Source organism: Vipera ursinii, assembly GCF_947247035.1.
Source record: "Vipera ursinii genome assembly, chromosome: 2".
NCBI classification, from domain to species: Eukaryota; Metazoa; Chordata; class Lepidosauria; order Squamata; family Viperidae; genus Vipera; species Vipera ursinii.
The window spans coordinates 269,331,066-269,355,752 of NC_139513.1; the positions used below are offsets into that span (position 1 = coordinate 269,331,066).

The 24,687-nt window shown below is 40.1% G+C and overlaps 1 long non-coding RNA gene across 1 annotated transcript; it reads right to left on the reverse strand.

Annotated features, from left to right (window-relative positions):
* Positions 1-16,431: 16,431 nt before the first annotated feature.
* On the reverse strand, positions 16,432-23,254 carry LOC310636810. Its single transcript, XR_014491798.1, has 3 exons — positions 23,209-23,254; positions 17,866-17,914; positions 16,432-16,538 (listed from the first exon to the last, which is right to left on the reverse strand). It is a non-coding gene; the product is annotated as an uncharacterized lncRNA (long non-coding RNA).
* Between the last annotated feature and the right edge of the window lie 1,433 nt (positions 23,255-24,687).

Here is a 24,687-nt window from a genome sequence, read left to right on the forward strand (position 1 = left end):
CGGGATGGAAACCTTTATAGTTTCACTCTTTTGAAAAATGACAGGAAAAACAGCTTAATTTGCCATAAGGAAGTGGCTCTCGTAACAGTTTCCTTTTCTTGTTTTAATTTTCATGCTGTTTTACAGAGTCTCCAGATTTGATCAATGCAGGAAATGGGGTTGAGGAAAGCAACTTAAACTTTATTTTGCAGGCTACGTCTCTGCTAAAAACTGCTCTTGTCAAATCCTGCTGGGTTGAGCTCAGAACAAAGGGGAATAATACATTGCATCATGTTCCTTTCTTCTTTTTCTTTCCATTCTGCTTTTGGCCTCCTGCTATACTTCCAAGCTTATCCACAGGAAGATAGCTAATCCCTGGAGATGTCTGGTTATCAGACGAAGACAGAAGTTCAAATACTTTTCAGTTTGCATCTATCAGACTATCGCCACAGTGGGTGTCTAATGTTGGCAAAAGGTTGTTTAGGTTATAGGCATTGAGTTATGAGCAGGTTTCATCTCTGCAGGTACTGTGTATTTGATTTATAGTAATGGATCTTCTGCACGTTTCTCTTGGTAATACATTCAGAAAGTCTGGTTAAGGCAGAAATAGAATTCCAGACATTATAGGTTGTACAACTTGTATATACAGGATGTATGAAGATATAAATACCAAAGCAGAGTACAAGTTTGGGGAAAGTATATCAATTTGTGCCAATAATTTTACATTAATTTACAAATCCAGCCTTCCAGATATTTTTTAAACAGAATCTTGTACCACCTTCAAACACTGAATATGTGTGATGATGATCTTTCAGGCATAGTTCAGCAACAATTGGAGGACTTCAAACTGTGCACTTATTACTATATAGGATTTCAATGGCTACATCTTCTGTCCAGAAGGATACACTTTTATACATCATAGCATTTTTTGAACGTCTACCATATAGTTGAACAAATTGCTCAGAAATGTATAAATACATTTTTAAAAAGGTATTGCTATCTGTATTGTTACAGTGTGAAAGAGTTTTTCTGTTATCTTCCTAATTGTAATAAATGTATTTACTTACTAGCTAATGTTCATTTACCCAATATTTTCCAGGATTTCTCCTTAATAAGGCCAAGAGAATGCGAAGAAATGAAATACATAATGTCAGCATTCTCCCAGAGCACATCAGTAAATTTACATGCTCCAAGAAGTCATTCCTACATGAACTAGTCAAAAGCTAAAGTCATTCCTACATGAACTAGTCAAAAGCTAAAGCATCTTGGAGTTGATATAGATAAATAAGTTATTTTACTGCATACAAGAAAGAAGCTTTATGCAAAAGTTCTGCTCATTATAGAACACAAGCCTCAAGCCCCTGTTTCTTTCTTATTCATCTTTGATGTAGTTGTGGATGATTTCAATAAAATTAAAAAATATATTTAAAAAAAGAGAATATGAATGAAGATCAGGAAAAAAATATTTTTATGTTGAAATCAATACATGAAACCATTCTTTCAGCATGTAACAAAATAAGAGGCAACATAAAGGAATAAGATGCCAGCTTAGATGTACGAACCCAGATCTTAACTACAACCAAAGAACTAACAATGCAGCAAGTAACAGGAGAAGTGGAACAACTAAATACTAAGACAGAAGACCCAACTGAGCAACAGATCCAGCCAACGGGAAAATTAGAAAAGAGAGTGACAACATTGAAAATGGAAAATACTTTTTACATAAACCAGAAGAAATTTGAGGAAAAGGAAGAAGAACAGATTGAATACAAGATAAATCTATCAGGACAATTGTGGGACATTGGAGTAATAGGGAGGAGATTAAATGAATATAATTGGGCTAGTCCTTCCAAAAAACCTGTAATTAAATGGTCTTTCTTATTTCAAATAATACATATAATAATAGAGGGAGAACTATTTGAGGATTCAAAAGTATTGACATGGAAGGTTAGTTGGCAAAGGAAAAAAACCAGAATAAGGCTGAAACTAGGGTTTTGATCTAGTAGAAGGGATTTTATACTGTTGATTACTGGGTTGAATATGGTGGAAAATAGATAATTTTTAGAAAATAGAGTAACATTATAATTGAATTGGTAAGATGTATAATAAAATTAATAGACTTTTGATTTAATATGGTGAAAAATAGATAAGTTTTAGAAAATAGAATAAGATTATATGCAAATAGACAAGATGTGTATTTAGAATTTTAGATTTTGTTATAAAAAGGGGAAAATGTAGAAGTTGAGATAAGGGAAACTCTGGTCACCTAAAGCATGGAAATTATTATATACCAAATGCTAAATTGAATATTGAGGGGAAATTAAAGCCTGGGGAAAAAGCAAAAACAGGACATTGATTGTGTATAAGGATTGCATGCAAACATAATTAAGATATGTATAAGCTAAAAACTATTGATAAATGTAACAAAGATGGTTTTACTTAGTTGATAATAATAATAACTATATTAGCTCAATATGAGATAGTAGGTATTAAGGGAAAAAGAGAATAAATATTTGATGTTGTAACTTGAGATTTGTGCTAAAGATTTGTGTATGTTATTGAATTATTGACTACCCAGCCATCACGTTGCTTTTTAAATGTTTAACTGTAAATTAGAAAACTAATAAAATATTTTATACAAATTACCCCACAAAGAACAATTAATATCATTACATCCAATTTTTCACATCAAACAGCAGAATTTTAAGAACTGTTGACCAAATGACAGAGTTTCTCCCTAATTATGTGAATATAGTTAATCTGAATGTTTAAAGTGGAACACCACCCTTGGAAAACATTGTCCATCTAAGGAATGCTAATAGGGATTAACACCACGCCCATTCCAATAAAAATTCCTTTTCCAAAATGTCAATATCCATTAAAAGGGAAGCTTCTGGGGATGTCCAAAGTTGTCCTCCCAAAGTACAATAGCAGTTTCACAATTGTATTTATTCCTTCATTCATTGAATTTATTTATAGGGCCACCCAACTCAAACTGTGTGACTCTGGGAAGCATGCAGCAGCAAAGAAACAATAAACCAAAAATAACCACATAACATTTGAAACATACCCAATATATAAAATGATAAGCCAAATCCATAATCAAACAACCAAATAGAGACTTCACTCAACTGGACCAAATGTCTGCAGATGTCATGTTCATAAATTTCCCTTTTAAAGATACTCAGGTCCTGCTGTGTTTGCATTCACACAATTAACATTCTATCACAAGGGGTCACAAAGGCTTGAAGAAATGTTATGACTGAAATCTTGAGTTACGTCTTGGGGATCCATGGCCATAGTTCATGGCCACAACAGGTATTTAAAGGGGGTCTGTGGTGAAGAAAAGGTTGAGAACTACTGATCTATCTCATTTGACTCTAAACAAAGAGTCTTGATACTTCTGAAATGAATAAATTATTTGCTTTGCAAACCTAATAGCATCTTAAGCCACAAATACATGGACTTTTTGGAGAGATTAAGGCTTTGTTTCTCAACCTCAGCAATTTAAAGATGTGTGGACTTCAAATCCCAAAATTGGCTGGCATGGGAATTTTGGGAGTTGAAGTCCACACATTTTATAGTTTTTGAGGTTGAGAAAAACTGGATTAAGGGGAAAGCTCCAGCACTGATAGTTTGAGTTAGATAACACAAGAGTCATCTGCTTGGTATGAGATAATCACCATGAAATGTGAATGAGTGTTTGGAACAGATTGCTTAGAATAACATGCCGGTTTCATGAAAAACCATCTCCCTTTGAATAAAACAGTTAATGAGCATACAGAAATATTTCACAATGAAAAGCAGAATTACGGCAAGAAAAATTCATTAATTCAAAACATTCCAAGCCCACCCTTCCTCTCCATCCCATCCTTACATAAATCCATGTGGAGCAAAAAAAAATGGAAGATTGGACAAACAAATGACTCTGTTCTATGACAGGTTATATGGGATCTAGTCCATAAGCTCACTAATAGAGAAAGACATTTGAGACTTCCACTGAGCAACAAGTCTAATAAATAAAGAGATTTTTTTTTTTGCTGAATGCATGGCCATTTAATTCAATAACATCCTGTACATCATGAGATCATCACATAAATGAAAAATGAATATGTGGAAAAGTTAAATCCACATAGTACATCACAGCCTTTTTTTCCTCCCTCAGGAAAATAGGCACTAGGGCTTATATATGCCATGTTTAAGAATGCATAAGAGCCAGGGGAGCATTATAATCTGAAAATTGCTTTAAAAAAGCATCATGGAAATAAGCATTTCCTTATTTTTAGAATTAATTAGAAGCCAATCAGTGAGTATTTATGTATGATTTATACAATGTTTAGAAGATTTTCCAAAAGGATACATTAATTTAGAAACACAGCTATACCAATCTACTTTAAAATAAATATTACATTTTTGAAGTGAATGTTTCCTCACCATTTCCTTTACTGCAGCCATTAAAACATTTTTAATATTAAAATTAATGTTTCTTTTTTTCCTTTTTCAGTCCAAATGCAAATCTACACTCTGGCTTTATCATCTGTTTTGCATTCAAGCAGGAAGCAAAACCCGCCAAGATTTATGCCCTTGATGGAAGAGTAATACGCTTCCATTTTCTGTCTACCACTCAACCTCTTTATGAAACAAAATAATGACACCCTATCAGTGGTTTGGCAAACATATCCTTGACTTATGGTAAATAATCTATTCTAGGATGATTAAAGCCCTAGAGACGAAAACACATGAAGAACAGTTGCACAATTTGGGAATGGCCAGTCTAGAGAAAAGAATAACTGGCGGGACATGACAGCAGTGTTCCAATATTGAGAGGCTGCCACAAGGAGGAGGGGGTCAATTTGTTTTCCAAAACACTAGAAGGTAAGAAAAGAAACTATGGATGGAAACTAATCAAGGAGAGGAGCAACCTGGAATTAAGGAGAAACTTCCAAACAGTAAGGACAATTAACCAGTGGAACAGCTTGCCTTCAGATGTTATGGGTGCTTCATCACTCAAGGTTTTTAAGAAGAGACTGGACAGCCACTTGTCTGAAATGATATAGGGTCTCCTGCTTGAGCATGGAGCTGGATAGAAGACCTCCAAGGTCCCTTCCAGCTCTATTCTGTTCTGTTCATTAATGAAGAATTTCAGTGGATCATAAATAGAAGATGGTGTTTGACAGATTTTATTTCAGATTTTGATAGTGACCAATTTCATTCCAGAATCAAGGGTTATCCACTATGGAGTCAGCTGCTTTATCAAAAATTTGTATGAAACAAGAGCATCTCTAGGATTGTAAGCCTTCTTTAAAATGATGAAAACAGCAATACATTGTTGTAGTGCAAACTCTTCTGTTCTGTTTTTTTCTTCTCCTCCATTTATTAGTTTTCCATTAAAAAAACCTCCCTAACAATCTCATCAGATACTGTAGCAACACTGTTTTTCTATTTAGCCTGGACTTAGCTGGAATAACCATGTTGGGAATTTTGTTCTAATATCTTCCACTCCCCCTTCATGGATTACTGCCTTGTTGTGGCGAAGGGGCTTGAATAACTCAATGAAACTATGAATTATGCCACGCAGGGCCACCCAAGACAGACAGGTCATAGCAGAGAGTTCTCACAAAACGTGATCCATGTGAGAAGGAAATGGCAACCCACTCCAGTATCTTTGCCATGAAAACCCCATGGACAGTACCAAAAGGAAAAAAAGATATGATGCTGGAAGATGAGCCCCTCAAGTGGGAAAGTGTCCAATATGCTACTGGGGAAGAGCAAAGAACTAGTAGTTCCAGAAAGAGTGAAGCGACTGGGCCAAAGCCGAAAGGACACTCAGCTGTGGATGTATCTGATGGTGAAAGGAAAGTCTGATGCTGTAAAAATTTAGTCTCCATAGGAACCTGGAATGTAACATCCATGAATCCAGGCAAGCTGGATGTAGTCAAACAAGAGATGACAAGACTGAACATCGACATCTTAGGAATCAGGAAACTAAAATGGACAGGAATAGGTGAATGACCATCAGGTATACTACTGCAGGCAAGAATCCCTCAGAAGAAATGGAGTAGTCTTCATAGTCAATGAAAGAGTAGGAAAAGCAATACTGGGATACAATCCCCAAAATGACAGAATGATCTCAGTTCAAATCCAAGGCAAACCATTCAATATCACAGTAGTCCAAGTCTATGCCCCAACCACCGGTGCTGAAGAGGATAAAATTGACCGGTTCTATGAAGCCCTACAGCACCTTATAGAACTAACACCAAAGAATGATGTCCTTATCATCATGGGGGATTGGAAGTCTGAAGTAGGAAGCCAAAAGATAACCAGAATAACAGGCAAGTTTGGCCTTGGAGTACAAAATGAAGCAGGGCACAGGCTGATAGAATTTTGTCAAGCGAATACGATGGTCATAGCAAACACTCTTTTCCAACAACCCAAGAGATGGCTCTACACATGGACATCACCAGACGGTCAACACAGAAATCAGATTGACTATGTGCTCTGCAGCCAAAATGGAGAAGGTCTATACAGTCAGTACAAACAAGACCAGGAGCTGACAGTGGCTCAGACAATGAGTTTCTCATTACAAAATATAGGCTTAAACTGAAGAAAGTAGGGAAAAGCACTAGGGCACTCAGGTATGAACTAAATCATATCCCTGACAAATATACAGTAAAGGTGACAAATAGATTTTAAAGAATTAGATCGGATAGACAGAGTGCCTGAAGAACTATGGATGGAGGTTTGCAACATTGTACAAGAGGTAGCAACTAAAACCATCCCAAAGAAAAAGAAATGCAAGAAAGAAAAATGGCTGTCTCAGGAAGCTTTGCAAATAGCTGAAGACAGGAGGGAAGTGAAAGGCAAGGAAGAAAAAGAAAGATACACCCAACTGAATGCAGAATTCCAGAGAATAGCTAGAAAAGAATACCTTCTTAAATGAACAGTGCAAAGAAATAGAAGAAAACAATAGAATAGGGAGGACCAGAGATCTCTTCAAGAAAATTGGAGATATGAAGGGAAAATTTCATGCAAAGATGGGCTTTGCATGAAACGAGCTTAGCATCCCAGATAACCATGATGGGGTGGTCACTGACCTCAAGCCAGACATCCTAAAATGTGAAGTGAAGTGGGCCTTAGGACAGCTGAGCAACAACAAAGCTAGTGGAGGTGTCAGTATTCCAGCTAAACTATTCAAAATCTTAAAAGACGATGCAGTAAAAGTGCTACACACAATTTGCCAACAAATTTGGAAAACTCAACAGTGGCCACAGGATTTGAAAAGGTCAGTTTACATTCCAATTCCAAAGAAAGGCAGTGCCAAAGAATGTTCAAACTATCACACCATTGCACTCATTTCTCATGCTAGTAAAGCTATGCTTAAAATTTCGAAGAGGCAGAGGAACTAGAGATCAAATTGCCAACATTCGCTGGATCATGGAGAAACTAGGGAGTTCCAGAAAAACATCTACTGCTTCATTGACTATGCTAAAGCCTTTGATTGTGTGGATCACAACAAATTGTAGCAAGTTCTTAAAGACCATCTTATTTGTCTCTTGAGAAACCTATATGCAGATCAAGAAGCAACAGTGAGAACTGGACATAGAACCACTGATTGGTTCAAAATTGGGAAAGGAGTTTGGCAAGGCTGTATATTGTTGCCCTGCCTATTTAACTTATATGCAGAGCATATCATGAGAAAGGCAAGGCTAGATGAATCAAAAGTTGGAATTAAGATTGCCAGGAGAAATATCAACAACCTAAGATATGCAGATGACACCACTCTAATGGCAGAAAGTGAAGAGGAACTAAAGAACCTCTTGTTGCGAGTGAAGAAGGAGAGTGCAAAAGTTTGGTTGAAACTAAATGTTAAGAAAACCAAGATCATGGCATCCGGCCCTCTCAATTCCTGGCAAATAGATGGGGAGGAAATGGAGGTAGTGACAGATTTTATTTTCCTGGGCTCCAAGATCACCGCAGACGGGGACTGCAGCCAAGAAATTAAAAGACTCTTGCTCCTGGGGAGAAAAGCCATGGTAAATTTAGACAGCACACTAAAAAGCAGAGATATCACCCTGCCAACAAAAGTGCTTATAGTCAAGGCTATGGTCTTTCCAGTTGCAATGTATGGCTGTGAAAGTTGGATGATAAGAAAGGCTGAGCGCCAAAGAATTGAGGCCTTTGAACTATGGTGCTGGAGAAGACTCCTGCGAGTCCCTTGGACTGCAAGGCGATCAAGCCAGTCAGTCCTAGAGGAGATCAACCCTGACTGCTCTTTAGAAGGCCAGATCCTGAAGTTGAAACTCAAATACTTTGGCCACCTTATGAGAAGGAAAGACTCACTGGAGAAGAGCCTAATGCTGGGAAAGGTTGAGGGCAAGAGAAGAAGGGGATGACAGAGAATGAGGTGGCTGAAAGCTGAAGCTGTAGGCGTGAGCCTAAATGGACTCCAGAAGATGGTAGAGGAAAGGAAGGCCTGGAGGAACGTTGTCCATGGGGTCGCGATGGGTTGAACACAACTTAGCAACTAACAACAACATCTTCCACTCAGTTTTTCTAGTAGTTCAAAGAAGAAAAATGGTCCGAATTACTATAATGCCAACTTAATTACTTAATTGTTCAAGTATCATACAAGAATTCAATAGAAAAGCTCAATATAGAACTCAGGGCAATGTCAGATAAAATAGGTAATGAAATTAGGAAAGAAACAGACATTGTAAGTAACACCAGCTGCCTGCAATTAGTGCAGGTTCGCATTCCACCAGGCTCAAGGTTGACTCAGCCTTCCATCCTTCCGAGGTAGGTAAAATGAGGACCCAGATTGTTGGGGGCAATAAGCTGACTTTGTAATAATGCCGCTGGGGGGGGGGCGAAAGCCCTAATAAGCAGGCATATACATAGAATGAAGGCTATTGCTAAGCACATTGGTTTGTGCTTAAATTGTAAGCCGCCCTGAGTCTTCAGAGAAGGGCAGGATATAAATGGGATTAAAATAAAAAATAAAAAAAAAATTGTCAGAAAACCTAGAATAGTTCTATGATCTTTCTTTACTTTCAAACATGTATCCTATTGATAGTGTATTATCAATTAATTAATTATATGTGAACAAAGTTTAGATATCATGCCAAATCCTTATAAAAATCATTATGCTATAGTTGTAGATGTAGAAATTGGTCTGGTGAAAATATAGAATACTTCCTGAAGAAGAACAAATTGCAGCACACATGGATACAACTGCAATGGAACTTGCAGTTGAACTCTACAGCCTGGGGGCCAGCAGTTTTCTAGCTGTTGACTAAGTTCCTGTGATATCAGAGAGAACATAATGTGGAAATGGCTCACCAAAACCATTGCCAGCTGATCAGCATATCAGTATAGTGCTCCTGAATAAGATCTGTGCAAAAGATTACTATTGCAAAGCCACAATTGCCAACACATATCTAAACAACACTTTCTCTAATTGTTGCAATTTTCTCTTCTTATGTTAAAGTCTTGTGCTTCATTCAGAGTGAGGCTTACAAAACAGAAACAGAAATCTCTGTCTACTGGTCACAGAATTTTTGTCATGATCCAACTCAAACCACATTTTGGTCTGAGTTAATAATGTCAATGTTATGGAAAAGGACTTTATTTTCCACTTCTTAGCCAGAAGCAGATAAATCTAAATTGTGTCTCCAAGCCCATGATTAGGTTGGAAGTTCCTTGTCTATGATTTTATTAAAACAAGTCCTTTACTAAGCCAAATTTCTATACTCAAGAAGCAGCCCTGTTTCTATAGTAGAGTTCTGTCCTTTATCTAATACCCAAGAAGGAAATCTCAATCATCATAGATCTATGAGTTATCTTGACAAGGCAAATAGGTGAAACTTAACATTTGTGCAAGGGATAAAGATTGATGACCTTTTAGGTAGCAAGTGAAAGAAGACAAAAGGTACAAGAAATATTGTTCTGAGAAACTAGTCCTTTCCCTCTCTAGTTTTTCCCCAATACTGACTGTTTATGTTTATAAAGAGCCATTTATACGGTTACATAGTATCCTGTAGATCTGGTATGAGGAAAGTGTTATATCCCACTCTTACTAGACCGTCAGGAACCTCTGATCTCACCACCACCACCACAAATATCACCTTGAAAGCTGATATTTCAAGTTTAAAGAGGAAAGAGATTCTCTCCATCACCACATTTATTTGGCTATACCTCACTAATCCAATGTGGCATTGCATTTACCCAACCTGGTTTAAAATAATTATCAGTGGCATCATAATACACGAAAATACATTTCCCACTTGCCAATTAAGTGGTAAAATGCCTTTTCTTTCTTCTCTCAGTCCATTAGTAATTTGTAATGTAATGTAATGTAATTTATTTTCTGCATTTGGGCACTAGGGTTTAATTTGTTTTCAATTTCTGTATTTTGGGCATTTTGATATTTATGTCCCTGTTCACCGCCCTGAGTCCTTCGGGAGAAGTGCGGTATACAAATAAAATAAAATAAATATATAAATAAATTAGTAAAGAGTCAATTCCATACAGTCAAGACATGCCAACTCTGAGCTTTACATATTTAGCAGCCAATAAGCACATATTCTCACTGGGAGTTCTGCCAGCTACTGTCAAACATGATTAAAGATTAAAAAATAAAAAACAATCATTGCTGTCGCTTGTCCCTTGAACTAAAAGGAGAAGGTGACAATGACTGTCCTATTCCAAAGCAATGCTTTAGGTAAGAGCAGGTCTGTCCTTGCACTTAAATTCTTGAAAATACTATTTATATGCACTGAATTCTATATTATTATAGACACTCTGTGCTTATGGAGAAATATCAATTGGGATGGGATGTTCTCTTATTTCTTCATTCTACTTGCCTAACTAAAATTCCATCTTGAAGTTATTTATTTATTTATTTATTTATTTATTTATTTTATTTATATGCCATCCTTTCCCGAAGGACTCAGGGCGGTTTACAGGGTGATTAAAACGAAAAATACAAAAGTTAAAAACAATTTAAAAAATTATATCAATCCCTGAACAAATAAAATCCCCAGTTAAAATTAAAATTCTCAGCCTGGGCCAGAGAGCTCGAAGAGCCAGGTCTTCAGGTCCCGGCGGAATGAACGGAGGTCAGGGGCAGTCCTAAGCTCCACTGGCAGCTGGTTCCAAAGGGCAGGCACACCCACTGAGAAGGCCCTCCCCCTGGGTGTTATCCGCCGGCAATCTTTTACTGGCGGCACCCTGAGAAGACCCGCCCTTGATGCCGGCAGCAGGTGTTCCCTCAGATATCCCAGACTCTCACCATTTAGGGCTTTATAGGTCATCACCAGCACCTTGAATCTCACCCGGAGGGCAACCAGGAGCCAATGCAGCTCGCGGAATAGAGGTGTTACATGGGAGTATCGGGAAACCCCCATCACAATTCGCGCGGCCGCATTCTGCACCAGCTGAAGCCTCCGAGTGGTCCTCAAGGGCAGCCCCATGTAGAGAGTGTTGCAGTAGTCTAAACGGGAGGTCAAGAGCGCATGAGTGACTGTGCGTAGGGCATCTCGGTCCAGATAAGGTCACAACTGGCGCACCAGGCGAACCTGGGCAAAAGCCCCCTTGGTCACGGCTCCTATATGATCTTCAAAGTTGAGCCAGGAGTCAAGGAGGACACCCACATTGCGAGCCCTATCAATGGGGGTAACACCTCACCCCCCCATCGTTAAAGGTGGAATGGTCTGGTTAACCCGAGATGCCGATATGCACAGCCACTCAGTCTTGGCAGGATTGAGACGAAGCCTGTTTCTCCCCATCCAGACCTGGACCGCCTCCAGGCAACGGGACATCACGGTGAGGGCATCGCTGGGTTGGTTTGGGGTGGAAAGAAAAAGTTGGGTATCATCAGCGTACTGATGATACCCCACCCCGAAACCACGAATGATCTCACCCAGCGGCTTCATATAGATTTTGAACAGGAGGGGCGAGAGAACTGACAAACAAGAGGTCTTTGTCCTCCCGTCATCACCGACTGCGAGCGGCCCAGGAGATAGGAGGAGAACCACCGTAAAACGGTGCCTCCCACTCCCAACCCCCTGAGACGCTGCAGTAGGATACCATGGTCGATGGTATCAAAAGCCGCTGAGAGAACTAATAGGACCAGGACAGAGGAACAACCCCTGTCCCGAGCCCGCCAGAGATCATTCACCAGCGCGACCAATGCCGTCTCCATGCTGTACCCGGGCCTGAAACCCAATTGGTATGGATCCAGATAATCAGTTTCCTCCAGGAACAGAGGAAGCTGATGCGCCACCACACTCTCAACAACCTTCGCCAAAAAGTGAAGGTTGGAGACTGGACGATAGTTATTTAAAACAGCCGGGTCCAGGACAGGCTTTTTGAGGAGGGGTCTCACCACCGCCTCCTTCAAGTCGGCAGGGAAGACACCCTCCTTTAAAGAAGCAGTTATTACTGCCTGGAACCAGCCTCGTGTCTCCTCCTGGGCTGCATAAACCAGCCAGGAGGGGCACGGATCCAACAAACAGGTGGTGGTGCTCAGCCTCCCCATGATCCTGTCCACATCATCAGGGGAAACAGGATCGAACTCAGTCCAGATAACATGCTCAAGACCGTCCGATTCCTCCACGTCAGACTCTGACCAGTTAGAGTCCAGACCGGCCCGGATCTGAGCGATTTTGTCTGCCAGATGATGACTAAACTCCTCGGATCATCTCTGTAAGGGATCCTCCCTCACCTCCTGGTTAAGGAGAGAGCGAGTCACCCTAAACAGGGCGGCCGGGCGATTATCTGCAGACGCGATGAGGGCAGCGAAGTAATTAGACTTCGCCGTCCTCATCGCCACAAGATAAGACCTTAGAAAGGATCTTAGCTGCAATCGGTCAGATTCGGATCGGCTGGACCTCCAACATCTCTCTAGACCCCGTCTCCGACGCTTCATCTCCCGGAGCTCCGCAGAGAACCATGGAGCCCAACGGGATCTGCGCCGGGTCAGAGGTTGCAAGGGTACAACACAGTCAAGTGCCCCGGCGGCCGCCCTTTCCTAGGCATCCACCAAGGCATCGACTGGGCTGTGGGTGAGGGTGATGGGTATAGACCCAAGCACCATCTGGAACTGTTCCGGGTCCATTAGGCACCTGGGGCAGAACCACCTGGTCAGTTCCACAGCCCAGCAGTGGGGGGTGGCATAACGGAAGACCAGCCGCAGAAGATGGTGATCTGACCATGACAGGGGAACAATGGTTGGTGAACCCCCTCCCAGATCATCCAACCACTGTCCAGACAGGAACACCAGGTCGAGAGTGTGACCCCCCCACATGAGTCGGGCCCTGAATCACTTGGATCAGGCCCATGGCCATCATGGAAGCCATGAACTCCCGAGCTAACTCAGACGACCCTCCCAGTGAAGGCAAGTTGAAGTCCCCCAGAACTATAAGCCTGGGGAACTCCACTGCCAACCCTGAGAGGGCGTCGAGCAGCTCGGGCAGGGCTGTTGCCACACAGCTGGGCGCCAGGTATGTGAGCAACAAGCCCAACTGAGCCCGAGGGCCACATCTCAGGAGGAGGGACTGACTCCCGGCCATCTGGACAATGGTCGTCTCCCGCGGGCATAAAGTCTCCCGGACAACCACCGCCACCCCACCACCGCTACCCTGAGCCCGTGGCTGGTGTAGCACACAGAAACCTGGAGGGCATAACTCGGTCAGAGGAACCCCTCCCTCCGAGCCCAACTAAGTCTCCATGATGCACACCAGATCCGCACATTCTTCCTCGATCAAGTCCTGAATGAGGGGAGCCTTGTTAACGATGGATCTGGCGTTAAAATAAGCCAGCCTAAGCTCAGGGGCCTGATCACCCTCATCCCTGGACAAAAGGGTGCTAACCGGAGGGTCAGAGTGCGCCACTGCACGCAGACAGCAGGGGCGCGATCCCAGATGTTGATGTGGCCCTCCATGCAACCACCTGCTGCCATTCCCTATCGTCGTGGGGATTTGAAGCCCCACCCCAACATTCACAGAACCAGCAACCACCTTCCCCAACCCCGTCTCGTCGGGACCCCTAACAGGCCCAGACTGAGCGCCGGTTAATAATTCCCTCCCCACCCTACTATCCCTCCCCCTCCCTAACCTTTTAAAATAACCAGCTAAAAAAGTATCAGGGGCCTCTTAACGTGTCTCAACACAAGGCCCCTGTCTAAGCCCAGCCACCTCTCGGAGTCCCAACAATTGGGCTCGTCATTAAGGGGAGTGTGGAAACAGGCGGATGGTCGTGCCCAAGAGGGAGGAACCCCCCTGAGGGCATACAGATTAGCTCCAGAGTAACGGTAACAAACCATGCAACAATAAAATGTCCACATAGGGCAAAGATTACAAATATTTACAATGGGTGGTTCGATGTAATGATGGTATTCAGATGGAATAATATTGAGTCCGGTGGGTATGTCTCTCAATCCACTAGTCCAGCTCAGCTCTCACCTGGTAGATGGCGGTCAGGAAGGAAGCCCCAGCCGTCCTCTCACTCCGGCTGAGGAGTCCAACCTGGGGTGGAGAGAGCAAAGAGTCCCGGGCCAAGCCTACCCCAACTGGTCTCTCACACCAGTGGGGCGTTCGATAACCAATCCAAGACCGTCCTCCCACCACGGTCAGGTCCAGGCCCAAACCAGACTGTCAATGGGGAGGTCTTGATCCAGCCGAGCATTAAAACGGCCATAATAGCTGCCTGCCAGCACAGGAAATAAGCCAGGCCGCTGCCGATCTTCGGGCAGCCGGCCACTGTCGCCATTCTAGAGGGGGGGACAGAAACAGCCTCTCCCACAAGCGTCCACCCGCTAGTCCAGATGATGTTCCAGTAGCGAGCAAAAGGTGAGCAAAAGTCATTCCCAGCAATGATTTAAAATCCAGGCATTCCTCAACAAGTCCACCGCAGCGGGGCAGAAACCGAGGCCAATGTCCGGGCCTAAAAGCCACTGTCACCATCCGGAAGGAGAGGGAGGGCTCCGCGCTGCTGAAAACGGTGCCAGCCAGCTGACAGCTCCCAATTGAGTTTCCAACTAGTAAAGTCGGTGAAATCGTCGCTGCCGCCCCTCCGTACAAGCGGAGGGTATCCACGGTGAAAAAAACAGAGGAAGGATGCCTGCAGCAGCACAGCATTGTTCTCCAGACCGGTAGGCCAGTAAAACGCCGCTCTCCGAAGGGGGGAGGGGGTAGTATTGTTGTGAGTAGTGTTATCCTGCTTCTCAGAAAATCAAAATTCCTTTGAGTCATAGTTCTTAATGTGGACACCCCATAATCCAGATAAGATGCAGCTAGAAATCCTGGATTTCAGCAGGGCAAGAGCAGAGGCCCTTAGGACATTATTCAACTGTTTGGTCAAAGAAGTGGAAAGTTGAGTTCAGATTCAGAAAGAACAATTGGAGGCTGTAGAGCAGTACTCTCCAAATTAGCAAATTTAAGATGTATTCCCAGAACTGTCCAGTCTGTGCTTGAGTTTGAGAAACGCTGCTCTAGAACACAGAAGAGGGGTTTATGTATCCACAAGGTGTCTGTTCAAGGCTTTAATTTATTTAGGATTTTTTAATTTATTTTTATTTAGAAGACAAAACTTTTAGAAAATTAGACTGCATTCATTTGACAGTCACTTTTAATTTCCATTATTGTAACAGAATTAATATAAATTTCTCAAACACCAAACTCAACATGAAACTTTACTTAAATGTATACAGTTAATAAATCATTATATCTAAAACTAAGAGCAGATTGTTTTAGCTATGATGCAAAGACAGCATAGGGTAGGATTTATATATAATTCAGGTAAATGGGACTTGGGACTTGTTGAGGACAAATGTTTATTATCAGGACCTAAATAGCTGAGTCAGCAGTTGTGAGAAAAGCTCTTCTTTCTTTTTATACGCTGTAATCATGATTAATGTCATTTGAACCAATAATTATAGCAATTTTGGCTCCCCTGAATTTTTTTTTTAAACATAGGATTTGTCCAAGTGCTGGCAAGGATCCCAGCCTCTTTCATGTGTATTGCACACTTTTGTAATCTAAAATCTAGATTGGATTTAAAGAACTATTTTGCAGTTTCTCAATTCTCATAACAACAGACTTATTATATCATTTAATATCTTGACTGTACTTCAATCAGTATTATATATTTGCTCAGAGCATTGCAGAAAGCAGCAGAAGTAATTCATTTAGAGAGGAGAGGAAAAGTACGAAAGCAGAAGAATAAGAGACCAGCTTCCTTGAATCCATTATTTTCATGTTTCATATGTCACTGAAATGATCTGCCCTTGCTGTTAAATTCTGGGTTGTTGTTTTTTTCTGATTTAGATGCTAGGATTAATTTGTGTTTTATTACATCAGCCTTCCCTAACCAAGGGCCTTCTGGTTGTCTGGATTCAGTTCTCAAAATTCCAGCAGAGGAGTGAAATCTAATATATCCAGAAGGCCTCAGTTTGGGGAAGGAGATCTTAAACATGATTTAAAAGGCATGAAAGATCTATGGTAACAACCAGAAATGTTTTGCTCCTTCTCCAGTAGTTCTAATATTAAAGATCTAAGAATCTAGAAAAGAAAGGTTACATACAGTTACTAAAATAGCCTGTATTTAAGCAATCTGAACTTACAACTGACTAAGATGAGATGGAAAACAGCTGCTAAGTACAGCTCTTCTTTTTTTGAAAATAAGACTGAAATAAAAAAATAAATGCAAATTCCACGCACACTTTGCTTGTCTGCAGTTAGAAGAGCTCTCTAGGTCAGGGGTGTCAAACTACAGCCTGCCGGAAGCTGCGCTCACCCCATTGCCAGCAATGGCGAAAAGGCTTCGATACGTTGCGGAACGTTGCGGAATGTCACGTGATGTTGCGAGTTTGACATGTCTGCTCTGTTTGTTATGTATTGAATATATATAAAGTTGTGTTGGTCCATGCTAAAGTGAAACTAACTTAACTCCAACTGCTTGCAAAGCTAAAATGAAAGTAACCTTTAGATGACCCTGACTGTTAACTCCAATTGTTTTGGAGGGAAACTGAACATATATATTTGGGCAGGTTTTTCAAGTATTATGATTGGTTAAGGCCCTGTGGGTTCAGAGTATAAATTGCAGGCAATTGCCTGCAGTTCTCAAGTTCTAGTTGGAGTCAATAAATGATGTTGTAATTATGCTGGTCTGCTCCTTGCCTACTGAAGCCCACTACACAAAACTGTTCATATGTTTTATGCCAATTTGGACTTGATGTCCAGAAAAGAATGTTGAAAATAAATATGAATGTTTAGTGATCTAGTGGATAGAGAAAATTTGCTGGTGACCTGAAAGTACCTCCAAGGCACTGGGGTTGCCCCAAAAAACAACATGCATAAGAAAAGCAGTTGTGGGGGAAGGCGGGTGTTGTTCTGTTTTTTTGTTTTCCAGCTGTTTGCATAGCCCGCAGTTTGATACTTTGAAGCTGCTACTATCTAAGGAATATTTTGAAAGGAAAGGGGGAAATTCCTAGTCTATTTTATACTTCATGGCATTTTCACATCTGTTCCCCAACAAGTCTGTCCTATTTTTGCACAGGTTTATGTACTGCGTAGATATGACATGTAAGCCTGTGTTTGAAAACATGTACTTTATCAAAATGCACATGTCAAATGGTATGAATTATAGAGGTTTTGTTCTTGAACAGAGGAGCTGTTCTCTAAACATTTTATCAATAAAACATTTTCTGAGACATGTGGGTCAAGTAAGTTCTGATCAAAATGAGCAAAAAATCAAATTTCCTGAAACTCTCTAGTCAATAGTTTGGATTGTTGATAACTTATGCATGATACATCTACATCAGTACTATTGTGACAGATTTACATATTAATGAAAAAAATTCAACCATAGAATAAATATGTTTAATACCCATTATACTTCATATTTGCTTTCTTGGTAAACTATATTATGCAGAGCACTGAAAAGGAGAAAAAACACTAAAATTAAAAAATTAAAAGCAAAAGGAGAGCACAGGAGATTAGTTTATGTTCACAGCGGTTTTCTGTTCCTGTAAATAACCTATTTCTCATCTGTCTGTCTATCTATCTATCTGTCTGTCTGTCTATCTATCTATCTATCTATCTATTCATATATTGCCTTTTTCTTCTGTTATTTAAACTTTTCAGCTCTCTTTCTGAGGATCACATCAACTCCATTCAGCATTGACTTTTTCAGTCTTCCCTTTTCTTACAACCGATTAATTCTTGCTTCATATATTCAAGTCCTCATTCATCCTGCTTGCATAACCAAATCACCTTGATGACCCTTTTTCATACTGGTCACTCATTTTTTATTGCATCTCTTTCAATCCAGCATCCATTCATTCTTGACCCTACATTTCTTGTTTTACCATACACTTCGTAGATTTCTACTTCATTCAATTTATTCTTACATTTGCATTTGATCTACCCAACTATTAATAGAGATGCAGTCAACATTCTGGAATTATCCCATTATTCAGTTTCTGACTTTCTATTAAAGAATTTTATTAGGATAGTTCTCTAAGTAATACATGTAATAATGATGCTGAACACATATGAATTGTTAAGTGCCATCTCAGTTTTTTTTAACAAAGTAGGCATTCTGATAAGTGAATTTATGAGATACAAAAATGATGCCTGTGTGTCCAAAAACTTTAAGTAGAAGAGGTTAGCAAAAACTAATTATATGTTACAAATAAATAGTCTGGAAGTGTCACAAATGGAAGAAACCAAATTATCTGACTTGAAGATTTATGAACTTTATGTGTGAAATCTGATTGAGAGATTCTGGGACAATTAAACCAAGTCACATGTTTTATACCCATATTATAATCCATCTGAATTTCCTTCACTATGTTGTGCTTTAAAAAGTATAAAGGAAGATTTGCTAAGAATTTACTCTGAAGTGTTTACTGTTTTTGTTCTGCCTATGTGGCTACAACACATTCTCATTCCTTGAGAAAAAGAAAAGCTTTTTCTTTTACTGACCTTCTGTACATTTGCTTTTAACTTAATGAAATTTACAGCCAATAATCCAGGATCACTGTGGCTCTAGGCTGTGACAATTTATCTGTGCTACTTTTTGGCAATAGGAGAGAAATGCCTTTCACACATATATTATTTTAGATCAGCTCAAGGTATCCAGAGTTATATTTTAGACTTTAAATAAAAGTGAGATTTTGATAGGAAGGGGAATGTTAAATTTAACAAAGCCTAAGAGCTCATTTTAGATAAATTCCTGGTTTAAATCATACAAAAATAGGTCAATATATTTAAAAGAGTTAGTTCTGGTAATTATGGATTGTTTGATTCAAATTTAATGCTCTTTCATGGAAGGCAAATTTCAATTGCACAAGGGCCTTTTACATTCTAGAAAGAGTACAAAGAAAAGCAACAAAGATGATCAGGGGACTGGAGGCTAAAACATATAAAGAGCAGTTGCTGGAATTGGATATGTCTACCTTAATGAAGAGAAGGACAAGGGGTGACATGATAGCAGTGTTCCAATAACTCAGGGGTTGCCACAAAGAGGAAGTCAAGCTATTCTCCAAAGCAGCTGAAGGCAGAAGAAGCAATAGATGGAAACTAATCAGGAGAGAAGCAACCTAGAACTAAGGAGAAATTTCCTGACAGTTAGAGCAACCTGCCTCCAGAAGTTGTGAATGCTCAACACTGGACGTTTTTAAGAAGAGACTGGACAACCATTTGTCTGAAATGGTATAGGGCACGGGTCGGCAACCCGTGGCTCTGGAGCCCCATGCTGACAAGCTTATTGGGCCGGGCTCCTACCTTTGCTGCGTCTCTACTGATTCTTCTTATTTCTAGGCATTTGATTATCCAGTCATGTGGCAGAGAGTCAAATGCTTTTTTGTGGTCAATCCATGCCACATTCTGGTTGACCTTCCTTCTCTTGCAGTTTTCCAAGATCATTTTGTCTATTAGGAGTTGATCTTTTGTTCCTCTGCTATTGGGGCAGTTTCCTTTCTGCTCAGGTGGAAAGAGATTGTTTTCAACTAGATGCTGTTGGACTGCATCAGCTACCACACCAGTTAGCAATTTGAAAGTTGTTGGTAAGCAGGTAACTTAGATTTATTTAGATTTATTTGATTTTTATACCGCCCTTCTCCTGAAGGACTCAGGGCGGTGTACAGGGCAATAAATATCAAAAATACAAAATACAAAAGTTAAAAAACATTAAATAATTGTGCCCGATGCAGTACATTAGTTAAAATCAATGTTAAAACCCCAAACCCATCAGACCAGGCCGGCTTGTTCAAATAAATAAGTTTTTAGATCACGTCGGAAGGAGCGAAGGTCGGGAGCCATCCGGAGCTCAACTGGTAAGCGGTTCCAAAGGTCTGGCATGCCCACAGAGAACGCCCTCCCCCTGGGGTCACCAGTCGACATTCTCTGACCAGTGGCACCCTGAGGAGGCCCTCTCTGTGGGAGCGCACTGGACGGAAGGAAGTTGACGCCAGCAGCAGGTGTTCCCGTAGGTAATCCGGACCCATGCCATGTAGGGCTTTATAGGTTATCACCAGCACCTTGAATCTCACCTGGAGGGCAACTGGAAGCCAATGCAGCTCACGGAGCAGAGGTGTAACATGGGAGTATCGGGAGACCCCCAACACAACTCGCGCGGCTGCATTCTGCACCAGCTGAAGCCTCCGAGTGGTCCTCAAGGGCAGCCCCATGTAGAGAGCATTGCAGTAGTCTAAACGAGAGGTCACGAGCGCATGAGTGACTGTGCGCAAGGCATCCCGGTCCAGATAGGGCCGCAACTGGCGCACTAGGCGAACCTGGGCGAAGGCCCCCCTAGTCACAGCTGTAGTTGTGACCTGTAGTTGCCTGGTGCTGCCCCTTTTGCTGGATCTTTCATTATCAAGTAGTTTTTCCCAGTTGTTAGCCACTTTTCAATTTCTTCTCCTTTTAGTATGTTATTGAACTGCTTGGAAATGAGTGGGTATATAACAGTTAGATGTTTCAACTAAAAACCATGCAGTTCATCATCTGGTGCTGACCAATTCTTGATCTTCCTTGCTCTTTTTTCTACCATTTCAGTTGTTATTTCTAGTTCTTTCATTTCAACTTCTGTTTTATTTGCATCCACCTCTTTTAACCAAGCTGCATCCTTGTTGTATTTCTTTGGGTTATCCCATATCTGCATCCAGAGCTGCACTGTTACTCCCTTGTCAGGTACTGACTAATTCATTACAGCTTCTTCATTGATGTATTGGTAGAAATGTTTCTGATTGGATTGAAATTGGAGGTTCTGCCTATAATTTGCAATTCAAGCTTCATATCTGCTGATCTTCCTGGCTATAGCTGTTATTTGCTGCTTTATTATTTCCAGTGCTTCCTTGATCTTCCTTGTTTCTAAGTGGTATTTCTTGATTAGGTATTCTTTGATCTTTTTGTTCTTCAGCTTCTTTTCTTTCATCTGTTCTAGCTTGCTTGCATCTGATCTTAATTTGCTTCTTTTATTTTCCAGCCTAACCTTCCATTTTTGTGGTGCACTGTTTGTTTGTTTTTCTTCTTTGTTGATTTTGCATCCCAGGTATTCAGGTATAACTGCAACTGTACTGTAAATTAGTTGGTTTGTTTCTTGCAGTAAATTGGTGCTTATACTTGATATTGCAGTATTTTCATCTTTTAATGCTTGTGCTTGCTGTTTCTGTCAACACTGCTAACATCGAATGTTTCTTTAGTTAGAGAGTTTTGTTTTTCCTGAAGAAGAGGTGCCTGGTTTCCAAATGAGAACAGTTGTATATCTCTGCTGGATTCCTCCATTGCCAACTCCCCCTGGTTTGCCTCTACATTCTGAGTTACTTCTGGCAAGGCTTTTATTTCTTTGCCCTGGGTAAACCTTTGCAGTTCATCCAATTCTGTTTCTGTGAATACTTATTTTGTATTATAAATCAGCATTGGTCTGCTTGTCTCTGTTCTGTTATTTCTGATTCTGGATGTCGTTCTTTCCAGAACTGGTTCTTGTTGGACTTGATCTGTAATAAGAGATCATTATTTTTTTGTTTTCAATCACTGTGTATTTGCGACTGTAAACACCTTTTCTTCCAGTAGTTCTGCAGCTGCTGGCCCTAGTTGCTCAGCCAACAGTCCTGAGTCCTGTAGCCCATTTTTCACTAGATATCCAGGAACTCCAACATCTAGCATGGTCCTTGTTAATCCAGGCAACATCTGAGCCGGTATGGCTTTCTGAAATTTACCTCTCACCATATTTTTTATAGAAGAGACACTCTTTGTATGACTCCTCTGATAAGACCTGTCCAGTATGGTTGAACCTCTGGCATAGCTCTCGTCTTCCTCAGAGTACACAAGCCCCACAACCACGTCAAGGTAGTGCCTCACTGGGGGGGGGATGATGATGATGATTAATTATTATTTTCCAGGAAATAAGGATGCCAATAAGAAGATTCTTGTAAAAATTTATATAAAACATTCTTTTAGATTAAAGCATACAGGAGACCCTGATTACTCTATTCATAAAACTCTCCATCATAATACAGTACATGAAATATGGTTGATACCCATAAATCAGCAAAAAAAATCAGAAGGAACACATGTGGGATTATTTTCTATCGCTAGCATAACTATAAAACTAGCTCTAGAAGCTAGTACTGAAGGCATTTGAGTGCCAAAATCTCAGAACTAACCTTGTGATTCCCAGTATCACCCAATCAAGGTTTTACAAGAACAGTAGCTTTCCTCTTCACTTAGTCCTTGAGATGGTTCTGATGAGTTACTATGCTCCAATAAAGCCAATGAGTCACAATTGTTTAGATAAGAATTTCTGACAGATTTTATTCATGCGTAGTTTTATTGGATTTTTGTTCCAAAGACTTGGTTTATCACAGCTTTATCTAAAACTAGAGCAGCCAATCATTGTCCCAACCTAAAATTCGCTCTGAAATCTTTTACTTAACAAAGTAGCAATTGACTCAGTGATCTGATGTCATCCAAATATACACAAATACCAACATCTGCATGCCATTTCCTCATTAAGCAATCCTTTCTAGGATTACCCAACACTGATCTCTCTCTCTCTCTCTCTCTCTCTCTCTCTCTCTCTCTCTCTCTCTCTCCATCCATCCATTTATATCTATCTATCTATCTTTTGCTCTCAGAAGCCAGTGACTTCCAAAGTTTGTCTAGATACATGAACTTTATTAACCCCTCTACAAAATGGAAAAGGCCTATAGAATAAATTGTTTACACTGGATAAATATGATGCAAGTCATTTGTGAAACAGCAGATCTGCAACTACTCCAAACATCTGTTTGTTTTGGATATTTCAGGCACAAGTTGAATGTTTTGGTTTTTAATTGTGAGTTGTTTTGTTGGTACCCAAATATACTGTATGAAAATGAACTTTTGAGTAAAGAAATTACTCAACAGCATTCAGCTTTTTCTTCTCTCTTTTAGAGTATACCCTTTTAGCAAAGATCAAGTAGTGGTCAAAATCAAGAAGAAAGTTTTAACATAGATAAATCTAAAGTGCTTCTTCAAGTAGCAGAAAACAGATGGGATGCACCTGGTTTTACAGCAATACATATGAACAAACTTTAGCAATTTTAATAAGCTATTAACCGAATGGGAATTAGCAATGGGTCTTTAGCTAAAAAGAACACCAGGAAATCTGATCATGAGAATTTCAAATTACACTTAGATTAATTATATTAAAATAAAGAGATTCTTATTAGAAATAATAAAAAGCATGTAGTCAGCCCATTGCCTCTTTGAAATTGGGCATTGTTGACGTCCAATGTTTCACAACTAGAAATTGATATTCTAAACTCTGCAAAATTGAAACATGTGCACATTTTTTTATCTTTTCTAACTTTTTCTTAGCATATATAGTTTTGCATACAATTTTGCCTATTTAACCACTTTTGATATGAGTAGCCCTATCCAGAATATATATAAAAATATAGATCCCATTCTTCTAATACAAATCCATCACTCTTTTAATACATACTATTTATGAGCAACATTCCCAAACATAAGCTCTTTTTTTATTGTCTTTGAATTGTTTACTGTGTTTGGAGCAAGCCAAAATAGGGAGGCTGAACATGGCCTGCTTAGGTGACCAAAATGAGCTAAGTGTGTAGAACTGGTTAATTCTTATATGAGAAACTATGGTGACATTAAAGATTATAGGTAAGAATGAGAAATATTTATTTTTTTTTTAACTGTGAAAGGAAGCAATGGCAGGCTAATCCATATTACTAATGGCAGGCTACATCCATATTATTGGCAATAAAACTCTGTAGACCAGTGTTTGTCAACCTTGCCAACTTTAAGATATGTAGACTTCAACTCCTGCTGAGGAATTCTGGGAGTTGAAGTCCACACATCTTAAAGTGACCAAGGTTGAGAAACACTGCTGTAGACATTTCTACGAAGATGCCAGAAGTAAAGTTCATTTCCAGTTGCTCTTTTTTTAACCTATTCACTGCTTTTCTTCTGAGGAATACATCTTGGTTGAATTGTTCTCACTGAGCTATATGATGACTTTCTTTTATATTCCTAGCCAACATTTTTCAATTGACACAGACATTAATAAGTTTTGCAAAGCAGATAACAGACCCTAGAATAAGTACATTTTTTTCTGGAAAAAAAATAGGGGATTGCCTGTTCTTGAAAGAAGCAAAGAATTCTGGTATTTTAGCTGGATCTCAAAGAGAAAACAGGA